The sequence below is a fragment of the Tupaia chinensis genome, unplaced genomic scaffold (genome assembly GCF_000334495.1).
Source record: "Tupaia chinensis unplaced genomic scaffold, TupChi_1.0 Scaffold000519_1, whole genome shotgun sequence".
NCBI classification, from domain to species: domain Eukaryota; kingdom Metazoa; phylum Chordata; class Mammalia; order Scandentia; family Tupaiidae; genus Tupaia; species Tupaia belangeri.
The window spans coordinates 2,687,766-2,705,733 of NW_006160032.1; the positions used below are offsets into that span (position 1 = coordinate 2,687,766).

Consider the following 17,968-nt stretch of genomic DNA (forward strand, 5'->3'; position numbering starts at 1 on the left):
TGACACTTTAGATTAATAAAAATGTTTTAGCATGTTAATATGCCAACACTATCATAAAATGTCATTCCAAATGTAAATGAAAATACAATTGTGTATCAGTATATGGGTGTTGTGTTTGTGTGTGTATATATGTTGAAGATGGTTTTCACATAGACCCAATGATTAAGGGGCTCCCAGTTATGTGTGAGCACCTGTTTTAACCTCAGGCACGCATAGTCTTGACCCTGAAAGCTTTGAAATGATTCGGGTGAGTTGGTGTATCAGGCTATCATTCATTAGTAAAATAATAACAACTGTTGTTTATCTGGTGTAGGTGGCTGCCTAGCAAATCACTTATTTATACATATTGGTGCATTCTTTCTTGGTACCAAAATCCCTGTTTTCTGTCCTTGAGGATTTATGCATAGTTTTTCTTTCCAAAGATATTTTCTTCCCGAAGGACATTTTCACCTTCTTTCTGCCTTTTAGTATTCTGTTAAATTTTCACAGCTAACCACTAGTATAAATTGATAGAGTGGCTGATTTTATACTCTGGTTTAGTACTTGAACACATCTTTTAAATTATACCAAGAAATCATTCGTTTTTAAAGGGTTTTATGTAGGTGTCTTTCATAAGATATTGAATGTTGTGCTTTTGTTCCCAAATAAATCAACTGGCTATTCAGACTAGTGGGGGGAAATGAAAAATCTTCTGTTCCCAAGCAACACATACCTGTTGGTATTCACCTTCCTGAGATCTGTTTCTAAGAGACCATCGCTATTGAGATTGTTAGCCAGTTCTTGAATGACAAATTGTTTCCCGTAATATGATCATAATACACTGGATGATGGGTTGATACAATATGGAATTTAATTAATATGAAACATTTTTTTTAAATCCCCTTTTCTCCTAGGAGCTTTACAAAGTGATGTCTTGAAAGGCAGAACTGCCATGTATAACAATGACTTAATTCCACCTTCTGTTATCGCTGTTTGAGGTGATTTCCCTTCTTTTCCCCTGTCTATTTCTTATCTGTCTACTAATATTATTTGTAGCCATAGTCATTATAGAATCAGAGACTATATGAGATAAAAGGGACGTTGCGAGGTCACCGAGTGGAAGTACTTCATGCGCGCTCTCCTAAAAGATAGCTGTGTCTTTAAATTTCACAAAAGCGAGAAGCCCATTTTCTCATTTGTTGTTCATTTATAAGACTCACAAGGCGAGCTTTCATTTTTTTTTTTTTGACCCGTTCTGTTGCTCTCTCTCTGATTCTTTCTCACTTAGAACTAATGCCTAATATTTCCCTAGTTACAGTCAACCATGTTTAAGCACTTTTTCTTAAGTTTCGACAATCTGAAAATATCTGGGTAAACTGTACCAGGGTGGCAGTTGTTAGAGGGACACCACACTAATGTTGGACAATGAGACGCTGGGAAAGACTTGCCACCAACATTTCTTTTACTTCTTCCTTTTTAAAAATAACGGCGGTGGTAGTTACTTGTTTGAGCTGATAGCTAAAGTCTTTTTTCATTTATATAAATAAAAATAAGCCAAAGATAATAAAAATGATATTTGCCTGTTAGGGTTGTTACAAGCATTAATACATATCATTTATTAAGCATATAGATTGATGGTTAGTAATCTGTTTTCTTTTGTTCAATAGTAATGTATCACTGACAAGCTATTCACTTTATGAAACAGTAAGTTTAATGTGTTGAGGATATGACATATATAACCTACTTAGCTATGTACCTTAATCATCTCAGATACATTTGGGAGATACATACAAAATACCAAGGTTGTTTTGTCCCATTATTTGGTAAGATGCCAACTTGCCAATTATTTTCTCCATAGGACTTATGCTTGGTGGTTCTAAATTGCCTTTACTTCTATTTTTTTTTTTTTTGGAGAGGTTTTGCTATAGGGCGCGTACTCTCACCAGACAGACGGAGAGAGATGGAGAGACAGAAAGCAGGAAATAACCCTCCAGGGGGGATGGCCACGCCGCAATCCCTTCTCCTCCATTCTCCTCTTGGGATCTTGGGCACGCACGCACACGCACCCGGCGTGAGTTTAAGCCACTGGGTTCGGGATGTGAACCGCGGTCGACTACGTGGGAGTCCAGAAACATAGCCATTACGCTAACTGCTGGTCCCTAAATTGCCTTTACTTCTTGTGTGGTTGTGTTGGCTGTTAGCTTAATTTTTCCTATTTTTAAACTCCAATGAGTGCTCTAAGCCCCACCTAATAAATGACATTATTTGAACAACATATTAGATATTCTTTGGACTTGTCTTTGGGAAAATGACATTAGAGCTTCTTGTGTGTATTAGTCTGTTGTAAGTCTAGGTCTCAAAAAGAAAAGGAAATCATTTCAAATAAATGACAACATTATCCAATGATCAAAACAGCTTATAAATTACATACACAAATATTTCTTTTCCTGGTACATTAAGTGTTCACATAGCTTAGATCAGACCAGATGTTGTAAAATCTTAGACTGCTGTGGACTCAGGCCTCAAGAGAGGTAAAACGAATTCTTTGAACACTTCCAGAGATTTATTGGGTTGTTGGAAAAGTCATGACATATTTTTTTCTACTCACAAAGGCGCTATGACTCTTCTGACAACCCAATAGATCCAAATGACTACCCTCTTGTTTTTTTTTTGTGAGCAATATACAAATAAATTTTTGCCATGAATCCTTTCCTTGCTTCTCTTCTAGCATATTACTTTCCCTTGACAATTTATATACTTCATACCTCAACAAAAGTCAACAGAAAATGTACGAATTTGGGTAGACTCCATAATAGAGCAGTTAAGTGCTGTGTATAGAACACCAGATCCCACATGTCTGACTGTGGTTCAAATCCCAGCCCCAGATGCCTCAAAATCTCAGAGTAAATATACATTTGTATGTGTCTTGGACACATACAGAGGATTGGTGTGTTTTTTTTCTCACACATACACACACACTCACCTATGTGCTCTCACTCAGAAGAACACACTTGCTCGCTGGCAAATTGAAAAAAAATTCCCAATTTTACCATTAAACTGTGTATCTTTAATCAGTGGGCTAAGGAAGAAACAGATTCTGGAAGAAAATTGTTGTATGCAAACTGACCATTTCCTGTCACTGATAACCTTATTCTTCCAAGTAATACTTTACATGATTATCTAGATTTGACAAAGCAAATTCAAACACATGTCAACTCCATCTCCTTGGCCAGGTATCTAAGGACTGAAGAGGAGGGACTGCTCTAAAGGGAGTTCTGTTATCAGATGGAAGTTGGTCCTTATCTTAGATTTTTTTGGAAAGGGAGCTTGAAAAAAGGAACATGTACAAAATAGAATGGTGGGGTCAGTGATTTGTAATGGCTTAACTGGCAGTTTTTATAAAAATTCAAAGGAGAAATGAGGGAAATGGTTGCTGCTATAGTTTGGTTGTTCCCCAAAATTTATGCATTGGGATTTGATTGTATTAGAAAGTTGTTAAGTGAAAACTTAATCGCTCCATGGTGTCCTAAGGCAGGCCTTTGGGTGTGATAAGGTCATTCAGGGATGACAAGTTCTGGTGTGTTTATGAGAGAGAAAAGGAGACCATAACAGACAGAAATTCAGGAACGGCCACTCTGCTTCAGTCCTGCCATCCACCTTCTTGTAGCTTTACCAGAAATTGGACCCTGGATTTCAGGCTCCCAAACTGTGGACTGAATAAACCTGTGTTTTGTTTTGTTTTGCTGTGTTTTTATAAATCACCCAGTCACAGGTATTTCTGTTAGCAATGCAATAACTAATAGGTATAATAGACTAAGACAGTTGAATTTGATGGAAATGCTACATCAGTATAAGATGAAGAAAGAGAGTTGAAAGGTGATTAATAGGAACACAAAATAACTAGAACCAATATAGGCCAAAGTTTTGAGCGAGCAGGATTACACTGATTTCAAGATACTGAATTTTGGGACTAGCAGTTAGCGTAATGGCTATGTCGCTGGACTCCCATGTAGTTGACTTAAAACTCATGCTGGGCGCGTGTGCGCGCGTGCCCAAGATCCTGAGAGGAGAATGGAGGAGAAGGGATTGCGGCGTGGTCATCCTCCCAGGGGGGTGATTTCTCACTTTCTGTCTCTCTGTCTCTCTGTCTTTCTGGCGAGCGCTTGCGCCCTTTAGCAACTTCTCCAAAAAAAAAAAAAAAAGACACTGAATTTTTATCCAACTTTTCTAGGACTTCCCAGTTGGCCCTTTGATATAGAATGCTAAGTTTTACTAGAAATCTCCTCAAGTGAGAATTGTATATTATATTTATTGAATCAGATTATCATAAATAATCCAGACAGTAAAGGATAGGCTTGGAACTCTTGCCTATCAGAGAAATGAAGAAAATCAAAATTTCCTAATGCTGCCTTTCTAGATATTTTTGCTTTGGTTTGTAATGTAAACATAACTAAGTGACAGGAAAAACTTTCTCTGTAAAGTAGAATGGTTTTCGAGTTATATTTGGTTCCTGTTTGTTTTCAAAAGTCTTAGGCTTACACATTTTTATCTTTTTTTTTTTTTAATATCACAGCATACCCTTCAGGTAACAACAAATTTCATTAGTAAAAAGTAGATAAGATTAAAGATAAAGTCATGCAAATAAGTCTTATTTAATAATTTTCCTTTTCAAGTAAAATGTCATTTTAAAGATGTAATCAATATTTAGTGGAAGTATAGGCTATTATAGACCTAAATCACTTTTAAAGGGCATTTAGAAGAAAAATAGGGAGGCAAAGCATTAATGGGACAAAGAAATGTGAAGATTTTATACTTTAACCAACTGGACTAGAGAGAAATGTTCACATTGTGAAATATTCACTTTGTAAGCTAAAAAGAGGTTAAGTCATTGTATAAAAAAAAGAAATAAAAAAACAACAAACAAAAAAAAAAGGGCATTTTTTAAATTCCATGTTAAATTGTCAGATAATGATAATACTTTACATATTTTCCTAGTATTTTATTAAGTGTTTTTAAACATTTTAATGCTCATAATCCTATTGACTTTTTTTTTTTTTTTTTTGGAGAGGTTTTTGCTATAGGGTGCGTGTGCTTGCCAGAAAGACAGAGAGAGACAGAGAGATAGAGAGCGAGAAATCACCCCCCAGGGGGGATGGCCACTCCACAATCCCTTCTCCTCCATTCTCCTCTTGGGATCCTGGGCACGCACACACATGTGCCTGGTGTGAGTTTAAGCCACCAGGTCCGGGACGCGAACCGCAGTCTACTACGTGGGAGTCCAGCGACATAGCCATTACATTAACTGCTGGTCCCTCCTATTGACTTTTAATAACACACTGAGTTAGTTGAGGTAAGCACTTGCCTATTTGAAAGAAATATAATTCCTATTACTTTTATGGGTTAATTGACAAAAAAAAAAAAATGTGCAAAGCCTACCATCTGTACAGGGCTACAAAAAGTTTTCTAGGTTAAAACCAAAGTAGACAAGCAGTAGGTATTTCGATGTCTCATAGAAATATTAGTATATCTGTTAAACTTTGTTTAAAAGGCATATATAAAAACTGTCTAATGTCAAGGGAACCTGTACAGCTTTTTCCGTACACAAATTAAACTCTATGAAGCATTTATTGTTAAATAGACTTAAATATAATTAAAATTTGGTCATCACTTCCCATGTCACTGACTGTTGCTTGGTATTTTCCCACTTCTGCGATATCAGGCAGCATGTAAAACTATTTCCAGGGCCAGCAGGCGGTACAGTGGTCATGGCGTTGGAGTCCCACATGCCAAAGGCAATGTGATGTCTTGCACCCAGAGACTTGAAACTCATGCCAGTCCCATGTGCATGCCCCAAATTCCAAACGGATTATGGAGGAAAAGGGATTGTGGCATGGCCATCCCCCTGGGGAGTGATTTCTCACTTTCTCTCTTTAAGTGTCTCTGGCAAGCATATGTGGCCTATAGCAAAAATCTCTTTAAAAAAAAAAAAAATCTATTTCCTTAGGCTGCCATAATAAAGCATGAAAAACTGTGTGGCTTATGATGTAAAAAGTTATCCGCTAATCATAATATATTTGCTAATGTCTTTGACTTGATTGAAAGGCACTGCATTCATGCTGGGAAAAACTATTTTGTACACTATAAAGATGTACAATGATTAAATGTAAATTGAGACTTTTTTGTTTTGTTTTTTTAAGAAACACAGACATACATTGTCTCAGAGTTCTACAGGGTAGAGTTCTGAAAGCCAAGTATCTTTCGATCATGTTGTATTTCCCGGCTCTAGAGGAGACTTCTTCCTTTGCCTTTCTACCTTCTAGTGTTAGCGCGCACTCCTTGGTGTTCAGTCATTAGAAGTAGCACTCTAATCAACTGCCATCATCTTCCTGTGTGTTCATGTTGTCTCGCCTCTGTGCATGTTGTTTCTGTTTCCAAATTTTACCTTTCATAAAGACCAAGACACACATACCGCATACTGGACTGAGGCCCACCTGAATGTCCTTTTTTTTTTTTTTTTTTTTTTTAGGGGTTTTTTTTATAGGGCGCAGGCGCTCACCAGACAGACAGAGAGAGACAGAGAGACAGAAAGTGAAAAATCACCCCCCAGACGGGATGGCCACACCACAATCCCTTCTCCTCCATTCTCCTCTCAGGATCTTGGGCATGCACCCACACGTGCCTGGCATGAGTTTTAAGCCACCGGGTCCAGGATGTGAACTGCGGTAGACTACATGAAAGTCCAAAGACATAGCTGTTGCACTAACTGCTGATCCCTGAATGTCCTTCTTTTTACTTGGTTACCTCAAGAAGAACAAGAGTCTTTGGAAAGATCTTTTTTCCAAGGAAGGTCACTTTGGGTTAGAACTTTCATATAGCTATTCAAGTGTACATAGTTCAACTCATAATGCTCAATCATTTTCTTTTATTTTCTGCCCTAAGAATTATTTATTTAATTCCATTTGTTATTATTACTTCTTAATTTGACCAGAGAGAAAGGTAAAGCAAGAAAGCAAGCTGCTAGATCCAGGACTCTAACCCATGTGGGAATCCAGCCCCTTTAACCACCATGCCACCTGTCGGGCCTGAGACTCAATCATTTTCTTTTCTTTTTTTAAGGAATTTCTTTAAATTTTATTTATCATTATTTAATTTGACCAGAGAGAAATAGAGAAAGGGAAAGTGAGAAAACAAGCTGTTAGGTCAGGGATGGATCGAACCATGGTCAGCTATGTGGGAGTCCAGCACTCTAATTGTCATGCTGCCTGCCTGCCAACTCCTCACTCATTTTCTAATACTAATAAAATCTGTAGCTAAAATTCTAAAGTATACGTCAAGATTTGGACCCAATGGCTTACATGTATCATCTCATTTAACACTTGTGGTAACTTTGTGAAGTGAGGACATTTAATAGGTAAGCAAATGGAGGTGCAGAGGTTTCAAGTGAAATTCCGAGCATTTACTATTAAAAGGCAATGCTAAAATTCAAGCCTGTGTCTTAACTATTGCATTGATGTGGTTTGGGTTTTTTGTTGTGAAATGTCAAAGGACATGTATGTATATTCTCTGTTCATAGCATTATTAAATAATATACATTCACTATATATTAAAGGCAACAGAGAAAGGAATATGCTTTGTATCTTCCTAAAAACAATTTTTAATTATTTTAAAATAACAGGAGTGAAAGAAAACTAAACCAAAGGAAATAGTTAAATGTAAAAATTGAAACCCAAATCTACTTGAAAATATTTAAATTATAAGACCCTGAAAGCAGGATTAGAATAAAAAGATTTATACACCATTAATGGGGTTAACAATGAAACCTAGAAAATTGCTTTATGAATAAGTTATGGGATTATATAATGAAAATATCCAACTCATAAAATTATTTATTAGGTTACATAATATTATTAAAGCATCATTTGTGCTTTAAGTTATTATAAACTGTTAGTACATATTTATAAAAGATGTCATGGGAACAACCTTAAAGAAAAAGGCTGCAAAGCTCCATGTTTGATGAGTATATTGCTAAGTTTTTCTAGAAGTATTTTAAGTGCTAGAATTATAATATGCCAAAGCATTGTAAAACCAACATGAAATAGTACTGAGGGGCCTGGCCCTGTAACGTAGTCTATAAGGGAGCCTAGATCCTGCATAGCTGACAGCAGTTCAAATCCTGCCCCAGGCAGTGTGAGGAATGTGTGAGTGTGCATGTATGTAGGTCTCAAATCCTGAGAGAATGGAGAACAGGGCATGACCATGACCCACTGGGGGATTGCTTTCCCCCTCTCTGTTCCTCCTCTGGCAAGCACATGTGCCCTCTGACAATAAAATAATAATACCAAGATAGAGACCATTAAATGTTAACAGGCTTATTTTAGATTATACTGCATTTTTTTTTTCCGAGAGGTTTTCACTATAGGGTGCATGTGCTCAACAGAGAGACAGAGAGACAGAAAGTGAGAAATCAGCCCCCAGAAGGGATGGCCATGACACAATCCCTTCTCCTCCATTCTCCTCTTGGGATCTTGCGCATTCATGCACATGCGCCTGGCATGAGCCACCAGGTCCAGGACTGGAACCGCAGTTGACTACATGGGAGTCCAGTAACATAGCCACTATGCCAACTGCTGGTCCCAGATTATGCTGTATAAACTGTAGAGACTAGTGACAGTGTGGGAGGCGGGTAGGCAGTGTGGGAGAGAAGATGGGAAAGAGAATTGGAGCAGAAAAATAGTAGAACATTCAACAGACACCAAAGTATAAGATAGTGTGTTAAGGAAGATGTGTATGGTAACATTTTTTACTGGACTAATACTCTGTGTATTCATGCTAGGAAGATTTCTTTTGTATGCTCCAAAGATGTACAGGGATGAAATATAAATAAAGCAAGTAACAGGAAAAAATAAATAAAATGAAAAAAGATACAAAAATGAATTATGCTATATTTAAAGGTATGTTTAAAGTTGTAGTCTGCTATAATTTTAATATTTGATCAAAATCATTGAAAGATGGACATGTTAAAAGAGATATAACAACCAGAAACCTCAGCATTTAATACACAGCAGCATGTAAACTACAGTTATAAGTAAACCTTTTCCCAGTCACACAAGAAATGCTATGAGTTAGAAAATGTTTGTAGATAAGAATTTGTTTTTACTGCATAATAGAATTTAAAAATGAGTGAAGAAAACATAAAATGAATTGTAAATTAAGAGTACATCAATAAATAATGTTGTAAGCTTTAGAGAAGATCAACATGTAAAATCTTTCAAGGAACTAGGTTGGGGATGGTAAGGAAAAAGGAAAAGGGATTTAAGACATTCGCCAAGTATGGAGTGTTTACTATTTGTCCAGATTAGGCTTGAAGGTTATGAGGAAATGGTTGACAAGAAAAGCAAGATTTCAAGTTTCTGGGAAATAACATTCTAGTGGAGAAGATCATGAACAAAGTAGAAACAAAGTAAATACATATATATGTAAGTATTATACAGGAAATCAATAAAGGAGGAAATAAAATAACTTGTGTGGTCAGTAAAAGGTCTAAGGAGATGGCATTTGTGCAGAGATAAGGATAAGATTGGGAAAATAAGTGATGGGAAGACCTGAGAGTTCTCAGCAAAAGGAATAAGCACAAAGATCAGTGTTAAAAAAAAAAATCCTGTTTTGGGGCCAGCAGGTGGAATAGTGATTAAGGAGTTGGACTCTCACATGTCTATGTCAATGGAAAATAACCAACTATGTAAAAATAATAATTAATGCTATTTACTTCTAAGCAGAATCAGTGACCTAGGCCAGAGAGGAGACAAAACATGCCTTTCTTTTTGGGGTGATCAGGTACAGGGGTTCCATTAATCTGATATTTTTGATTTTTTTTTTTTTGGAGAGGTTTTCGCTATAGGGCACGTGCGCTTGCCAGACAGACAGAGAGACATAGAGACAGAAAGTGAGAAATCACCCCCCAGGGGGATGGTCACGCTGCAATCCCTTCTCCATTCACCTCTCTGGATCTTGGGCATGCATGCACACACACCCGGCATGAGTTTTAAGCCACCAGGTCCAGAACACAAACCGTGGTTGACTACGTGGGAGTCCAGCGACATAGCCATTGTGCTAACTGCTGGTTCCCCCCTTTAATTTGATTTTGGGAGTGAGAGACAGAGTTTGGAATTTAGTGAAAAGTTTTTCCATTGGTCTGGGCCAAAAAGGCAGGACATGTTGAAGTGGAGTCTTGTAGGTTATCAGAGGGTTTTACAGTTTTTAGGGTGGTGATTGGCGAAGGAAGGTTGCTGAAACCAGAAAGAAATGTACTTTAACAGTGATAAAGTGACTTAATATATATCACAAAGATACTCCAATACTATGCTAGGGCAGGATGTAGGAAGAATTCTGGTACCAGTGGGTCAAAATTGTTTGTTAACATCTGTGGGCATTACTCCCTCTAAGCCCTCTGGGAAGGATTTTGGAAAAATAGCAGAAAGCAGTCAGACTTCTGTCCATAGTTGACTGCAGTTCGAGTCCCAAACTGGGTGGCTTGAAACATACTGGGCACATGTTTGTGCTGTACCCAAAATCCCAAAAGAGAGTGGATGGAAATGGATTGTGTGTGGCCATCATTCTGGGAGGTAAGTTTTCTTGTTCTGTGTGTCTGGTGAGCACATGTGCCCTACAGCAAAAATCTCTCAAAAAATAAATAAAAATAAATCCTCTTTCAAGAATAAAAATGCTCACAAGTTTGTCTTCCCCTGGATTCAGTAATACAGGTTGTGTGCCTCAAAACTAAACATGCTTCTGAGTACCTCCATTTTGAATCATGCTTGACAATGTGGTTGACAGTGAGCAAAGATTTTGAGGGGTAAATGGGGCGGGGGAAATGAGAAAAGAAGAACCAAAATTCTGACAAAATCAGGTCACCTTGAATGAAGAGTAAAGACTGAAAGAGAGAAGAAGAAAAATGAAACGTGTGAAAAATGAACAGTGGTTTTAGGTCCAGGAAAAACTGTGGGAGAGCCAGGTCTGTCAAAAAACTATAGGCAACCCTGTGTGAAAAAGCCCTTGGGATTCACTCACAGTGAACATTCTCTCTTTTTTTATTTTTTTTATTTTTCATTTTTTTGAGATCATTCACTTTCTAAAGACAGTTTGAGTCTGCACCTAAAGCAGACGGAGATTTGAAATAAGAAAGAGTGGCAGTAAGTTTGGGGCAATGTTATGCTGCTATTACTGAAGATTCCAGTTGGCTTACAAAGCTTTTCACTATTCATTTGGATGGATGGCAAGTTAAAACAACAAAAGTTGTACCTCCTACTCAGGGTAAGGCAAAAATCATGAAAATGAGATATCATCGGGAAAAACAAAAACAAAAACAAAAACAAACCATGCTTCTTATTTAGCATGCAGCCAGTCACTCAAAAAAGAACAAAAATGTCCTAAATTATATACACAAAACACACGCTTTCAATACAATTTTCTTAACACCATTTTATGTCTTCAGTTTTTGAGGTTTACCTATCAGCATTAGCTGTTAAAGATTAAGTGGGTAATCTCAAGAGAACTAACTACTAAGTTGGTAGTGATGTGGAGAGACTGTGAGCATTCAGGGAAAAATTTGGACTAACTGAACAGATTCCAGCTATGTTTTCAGAAATGGCCATGCAATATGTAAGAGTGAGCCAGACTGTTTTCATTATGACAAACAATCAGGGTGGGATCTAATCTAGGTGGCCTTTATACATGTGTTCTTCCCTCAGCTCTCTTGAAAACATCTGCCTCGTGTTCCCACGCCAGGGAAAATGGAGTTCCTTGGGACCAAGCTCTGGAGGGGCAGGGAATGTATCCTTCCTTCCCAGTGTTTTTACTCTTCATTCGGGCGCCCCAAAGCTCTTAAGATCCATGACTACCACACCCTGGCCAAATTTCACAGTGCTGGGAAATGTGGAGGAACCATTTGTAGGACTGGAGAAATGTGTTTGATTAAGTATCTAAAACTCATTCGTGTAGGAAATATTTATTCATCACCTACCACATGCTAGGCACTGTCGTAGTCCCTGAGGGGTCACCAGTGAATGAAGCTAAGTTCCTCTCGAACGTACATTCTGGGGTATAGAGAGAAAGATGGGGAAAAATACACACAATGATGGTATCTAATATATAAATAATAAAACAACATCATCAAAGAAACAGAAGTGCCAAGGTGGGGGAGTGCTTTATATACATTACTGTAGATAGAGTGTCAAGGTACACAGCATGGATAAAACCATAAAACCACATTGGAACAGATGCAAGAAGGAAAGGAAAGAGCCCCCAGGATTTCTGGAATAAGAGCGTTCAAAGAAAAAGAAAGGACCTGATATGGGAATGTTTTCGATGTTTAGGGGAAAAGTAGGGAAGTCGATGTCCTGTTGTTTTTGCACAGTGTTTTGTTATATGAGACCCTCCTGCCTCAGCTTCCTGAACAGGAGGGACTGACTACAGGCATGGACCACTATCTCTTGCTTTTAGGGTGGGCCAGGAGTTGAGTGAAGGCCTTTCTTGTGGTCTCAGCCTGCTGGACAGCAGTGTCTACTAGCACACACTGTGGCAGCAGGGCCAGAGTCAATGTGCTGCTCTGTGTAGATTAATATGAGGGGAGCATGGGGCAGACAGAAGAAGAGGGCAGTGGAGGTGAGCATGTAGAGGATCTTGCAAACTAATACTCAGACTCTTTTTTCTGAGTGAGCCAAAAAGCTAATGGGAGAAGTTAAGTCCAGTGCCAGCCCTATGACCTGTAGCCACCTCTCACTCAGTTGGACCCCTGGCCCTGTCAGCTTGAAAAACACACAAGATGTGTGTGTGCATGCCCAAACTCCTGACTGGAGGGAGAAATGGAGACGAGATTGTGGCATGACCACGCCCCATTAGAGATGGGTACTCCTCTCCCTCTCTTTGTCCTTCTTTTTCTCTAGTGAGAGCACCTACACTCTCAAACATCTAAAAAAAAAAAAAGTTGAATTGGTAATACATTTAGATGATTTACTGATAAAGTAAAGACCGTATTTAACAGTTTTTTACTAAAAGTTCATGTCCCCATTCCTCTCTCTCTATATTGGGGCATTGGGAGAGTCATGGTACTGGCTCGTCTACAAAATTACCTTGAGGCAAAAATACAAGAACTTCTGCTATATTTTTATCCTCCTGCCTCCCTAGATACACCGATACCTGGCTATTCTATATACTGGGAGGTCTTTAAAAAGTTCTTATGGGAAATGGATGTTACCAAAAACTACATGAATTTTAAAATTGTTTATGCCAAAAGAGGCTCATACTTTACCCTCATTTTTTATGAGCTTATTGAAGTCCCTTTGAACTCCTTTTCTCTATGCTTATTTTCATCTATCTATGTATTCTAGAGAGTTCTCTATCAGTAAATAGAGCTCATTCTCACTTTTTTCTATATAATTGAGAGCCCAACATTTTATTCCATTGTATCGATGTAGCATCATTTAATGGTCCTTGTCCTGTTTCTGACTCCAGTTGTTTCTATTTTTGCAATTATAAATAATGTTACAAGGATAAACACCTATCTAATTTCACATATGCTCAGTATATATATTCTCACAGTTGAATACATTCTTATAATTAGGGTTACACTATGGACCTTCAGAAAGTTTATGGAAAAAATGAAGCCACGTGTTTCAGGTTTTTTGCATCAAATTAAACTCATACTATAATTCTAATTTTCCTTGAGCCTTTTGAAGGGTCCATGTACATATATTTCATAAATATTGCCAGATTCCCCTCAAATTATTTGCAGCATCTTCAGTCTCACTAGTTGTTTAGCATATATTTATTTGATGTTTGCATTTTATTTTTTCAACTGTTAGATGTCTCTCTCTTTTGCTCTTTTTTTTTTTTTTTTAAGATTATTTGATTTTTTCCATGAGAGAGACAGGGGAGAAAAAAGCAAGAGTGATCCAGAGAGAAAGAGACAGGGTCCCCGATAAGGTCTGCACGCTGCGATTCACCCCACCCTCAGCCAGCCTGGTTCCAGGCGTGTGTTCACCCAGTGTGTACAGAGGCCTCTAGTGCAAACCCATGACCTTCTCACATGGCCCAGCATCACAGAACATTGGGTTACCACTGTGCCACAGCTGCTGGCCCTACTTTTTTTTTTTTCTTTTTATGAGAGACAGAATGCACATGAGCATAAGCAGGATGGAAAGAGAGAGGTATTTTGATGAGGCCTTACCATATGGTGAGTCCCTGCTCCAGCCTCCCAGTTAGTTAGGATGGTGAACAGGTGCATGCTACTGTACCCAGCCTGTTCGCCATGGTCCAGCAATTAAACCCAGGCCTCCCATATGGCTCTAGCCTCACAAGCAGTGCACACCCCTTGAACCTGTGGCTAGGCCTGCTCATATTCAAAATTGGGTTGTGGTTCTTTTTCCATTTCAACCTCAGTAGTCTATAATGTATTAGGAAAACTTGGCTTTTGTTTATGGTATGTGTCACAGATTATTTTTTTCAGTTTATTGCTTTGCTTGAGCTTGGCTTTAGTATTGCTTCTTATGTAATAACATTCCAGACTTGATCATGAAAATTCTGGCTGCTCTGTTTGGAATGATTCTGAATGAATAGGGACAGAAGCAAGGAATTGAGTGAGGAAGCGATTGCATGTCCACCAGAGATATGGTGGTGGTTGAAATTGGCATGACAGTAGTAGAAATAATAAGTTATTAGATCCGGGATACATTTGAGTGGTAGAACCAAAAGGATGTTAGTGGATATGGACTGTGAAAAAGGGAAAATGGAGTCTAAGCGGAAGTCAGTGTTTCTGATATGAAACATACCTGAAGCAGAAAGTGGGCTTGCTCCTTATTGATTCCACAGAAGATTCAGGTGCAGGAGGAGATTTCCAAAGGAAATGGTGAGTAGCAGTTGGATAATGAAGCTCAAGAGGACTGGGGGATGAAGTTATGAATTTGGGGCTGCTGGCAAGTAAATGCACAAGACTGGAGGAGATCTTACTGGGAATGAATAGAATACGAAAGAGAAAAAGAGCAAAAAGTCCCTGATTTCTGGGGAAATAAACCAAAAAAAGAATGAAAAGAAAGAGCCATGGTCATCAAAGGAGAACTGAAGACTGGAGTTTTGAAAGCCATTTGAATAAATATTTCAAACAATTCATAATTATCTCTACAAAATGTTGTTCTATATGGGATGAATGATGTAACCTTCACAACATGGTTTAATTGCATGATGATATGAAAGAAAGATGGAAGATACAATGATTTTTTAAAAAATTACAGATATAACACGTTGAAAAAAAATGTTGAAGTGAGGTTCTTGAGTCAATGAGATGAAATTTCATCTATACATATTATATCATTGGATAAGAATATACAGCCATCCAGAGAAAATATACAGTCTACACATCTGTGTTTGCCAACCTAACTCATTGGTCCAGTTACAGGAGAAGGCTAATCAGAATTAAACTGAACTAGAATTTGGGGGATGAGAAGTTAGAGAGAAGGAGATATTAGAGTTGAGGCTAGGGGCAAGAGATGAATCATGGAATTCAAGCTGGCTAAGAATGGAAGGTAGGATATGAAGAGGTAAATGACAATGGCCAAGTGTCCCAGGAAGAAATGACAGTTGTCAAAGTAGAGAATTAATGAAAAGACCTTGGAAGAAAAGAGGTGATGCTTGGAGATTAGAAAGTTTGAGATGGTGATGATGAAGAAACTATAATAAGTAGTTTATAAAAGTTATTGGATAATACCATAGTATACTGATGGCATAGAACCATCTCTTAAATGAGGAGGACAAGGAACTGAAAACCAAAACTTTAGATCATCTATTAATATGTGACTACTAAAATCACTCAAGAACTAAGACTGAAATGCTGGGGGAGAGAACAACAGTGAACCAAAAATCACAAATTCCAAGGAATGAATGGTGATTTTACATCTGCTTGTAAATGACAAGAAATAGTTTCCATTGTCATTGTTTTAGATGGCTCAAATTTTACATCTAGAATATTGTATATCTTATTAGTGTTAATAGAAACTTTTAAAAATATAAACCATCTAAGGGTTAGGGGGTGATGTGATGGTTAATGGTGCTGGACTCCCACATGGCTGAACGTGTTTGAAGTCCCAGACCTGTTAGATTCCTTTTCTAGTTTCTCACTTTCTCTCACTCTCTCTTACTTTGTCCCTCTCTGGTCAAATAAAAAATAAGTAAATAAACAAAGTTAAATAAAACATTTCTTTAAAAAAAATCTGAAAAAAATTTCCTGAGTAATTTAGTCTGAGTTTTTTATCTTAAAAAATACTTTTTTAAAAACAGAAATGGCTTTTAAGCAAAAAAGAAACTTTGGAGCAGCAGATGACTTAATGGTTATGTCATTGCATTCCCACGTAGTCCACCACAGATCAAGTCCTGGACCCAGAAGCATAAACTCATGCTGTGTTTATTTGTGTGTGTGTGTGTGTGTGCGCCAAAAATCCCAAGAGGAGAATGGAGGAGAAGGGGTTGCGGTGTGGCCATCCCCCCGGGGGTAATTTTTGGCTTTCTCTCTGTCTCTCCAGTGACCACATGCATCCTATAGCAAAAATCTCTGTCTCAAAAAAAAAAAAAAAACTTGGGCAATGGAGCATGTTTGTTTGTTTGTTTGTTGTGGGAGGCTGAGCACCAGCAAGTCTGCAGAGGCCATTTTATGAATCTTACACTGTTGCCATTTTAAGGAAACCTTTAAGTTTCGATTTCTCAGCGAGCAAACAATTACACAACACCAAAGGCCACAATTGACTCACCTTCAAAACCATACTACCCGGTACATCATGATTGGTCCACAAAGCAACCAATCATAACCCACCTTTTACAATCCTTCATTTAACCAATCACCGCCCACCAACATGTATATGAGCACAATCTCTGGCCCACAATAAACGGATGGACGACCCTGAAGAGTTGTAACACTGTGTCATCTCCATGCTGCTAGTCCCCTCTCTCACTCCTTCCCTCAGGAAACCAGTTCGACTGTCCTGCGGGTTGGGACAGTTTGTTTCGGTTGATAAGACAGAAGGTCTGTGCACTTATAGCAAGACAGACAGATGGAGAGAAAAGAAAAGAAAGAAAGCACCGCCCCAATGGGACATGGTCACATGGCAATCTGTTGTCCTCCAGTCTCCATTCTGTTGAGATATGGGGTACACATGCACAAATACTCAGTGATTATTCTTGCTGCCAGGGCTGGATTTGTCCTGTGGAATCTGGGTCCCTTAACCACTTTACTATGGGACTTACCCAGCATGGTAGGGTGTTTTTTTCTTGTTTTTTTTTTTTTTGTTTTGTGTGTGTGTGTGTGTGTGTTTTGTTTTGTTTTTACCCTGGTTATATTTTTATTTTGTACTTCATCATTGAATTTCTTTCCTCATTATAAATTACTTGAAACTATCCTTTATGGTTAGATGATTTGTATTTTTTAAAATAATTATTTTATTTTTCATTCATTCAGTCATTCATTTATTTTATTTGACCATAGAGGGACAGAGAGAGAGAGAGAGAGACAGAGAGAGAGAAGGAAAATGAGAAGGCAAGCTCATCATGCCACCTGCTTAACTGCCGTCGGCCATATGGGAGTCCAGTGCCCTTAACCATCATGCCACCTGCTGGTCCTGATTTGTAATTTTTAAAAATGCGTTAACTGAAGCTGTTTTTTTGTCCAAATTGAGCCTACTTAGCATTGTAGGAGCAGGTCTACTGAGGTTGTACTAAAGACATAGCTAAATAAATCAGAGACTGAAGAACTTCATTCTGAACTGCTCAGCCTTCTCTATTCTCAGAAGAAACATTCTAACACAAATTATAAACTTGTTTTCATTCTGAAAATAGTATAAGCTAGAAGCTTTTATTTTAAAAACCATATCTGCTAAGCAAGAGTATCTAAAATAAATAAGTGATTATATTTTTAATGTTGGGAGAGGATTACATATTTTTAAAATAACAA

At 38.0% G+C, this 17,968-nt stretch overlaps 1 long non-coding RNA gene across 1 annotated transcript in view; it reads left to right on the forward strand.

The window, feature by feature from the left end:
* The window catches only part of LOC102486910 (uncharacterized), a 210,670-nt gene that overhangs the window by 77,653 nt on the left and 115,049 nt on the right, over positions 1-17,968 (forward strand). The gene's annotated exons all lie outside the window — the stretch shown is intronic.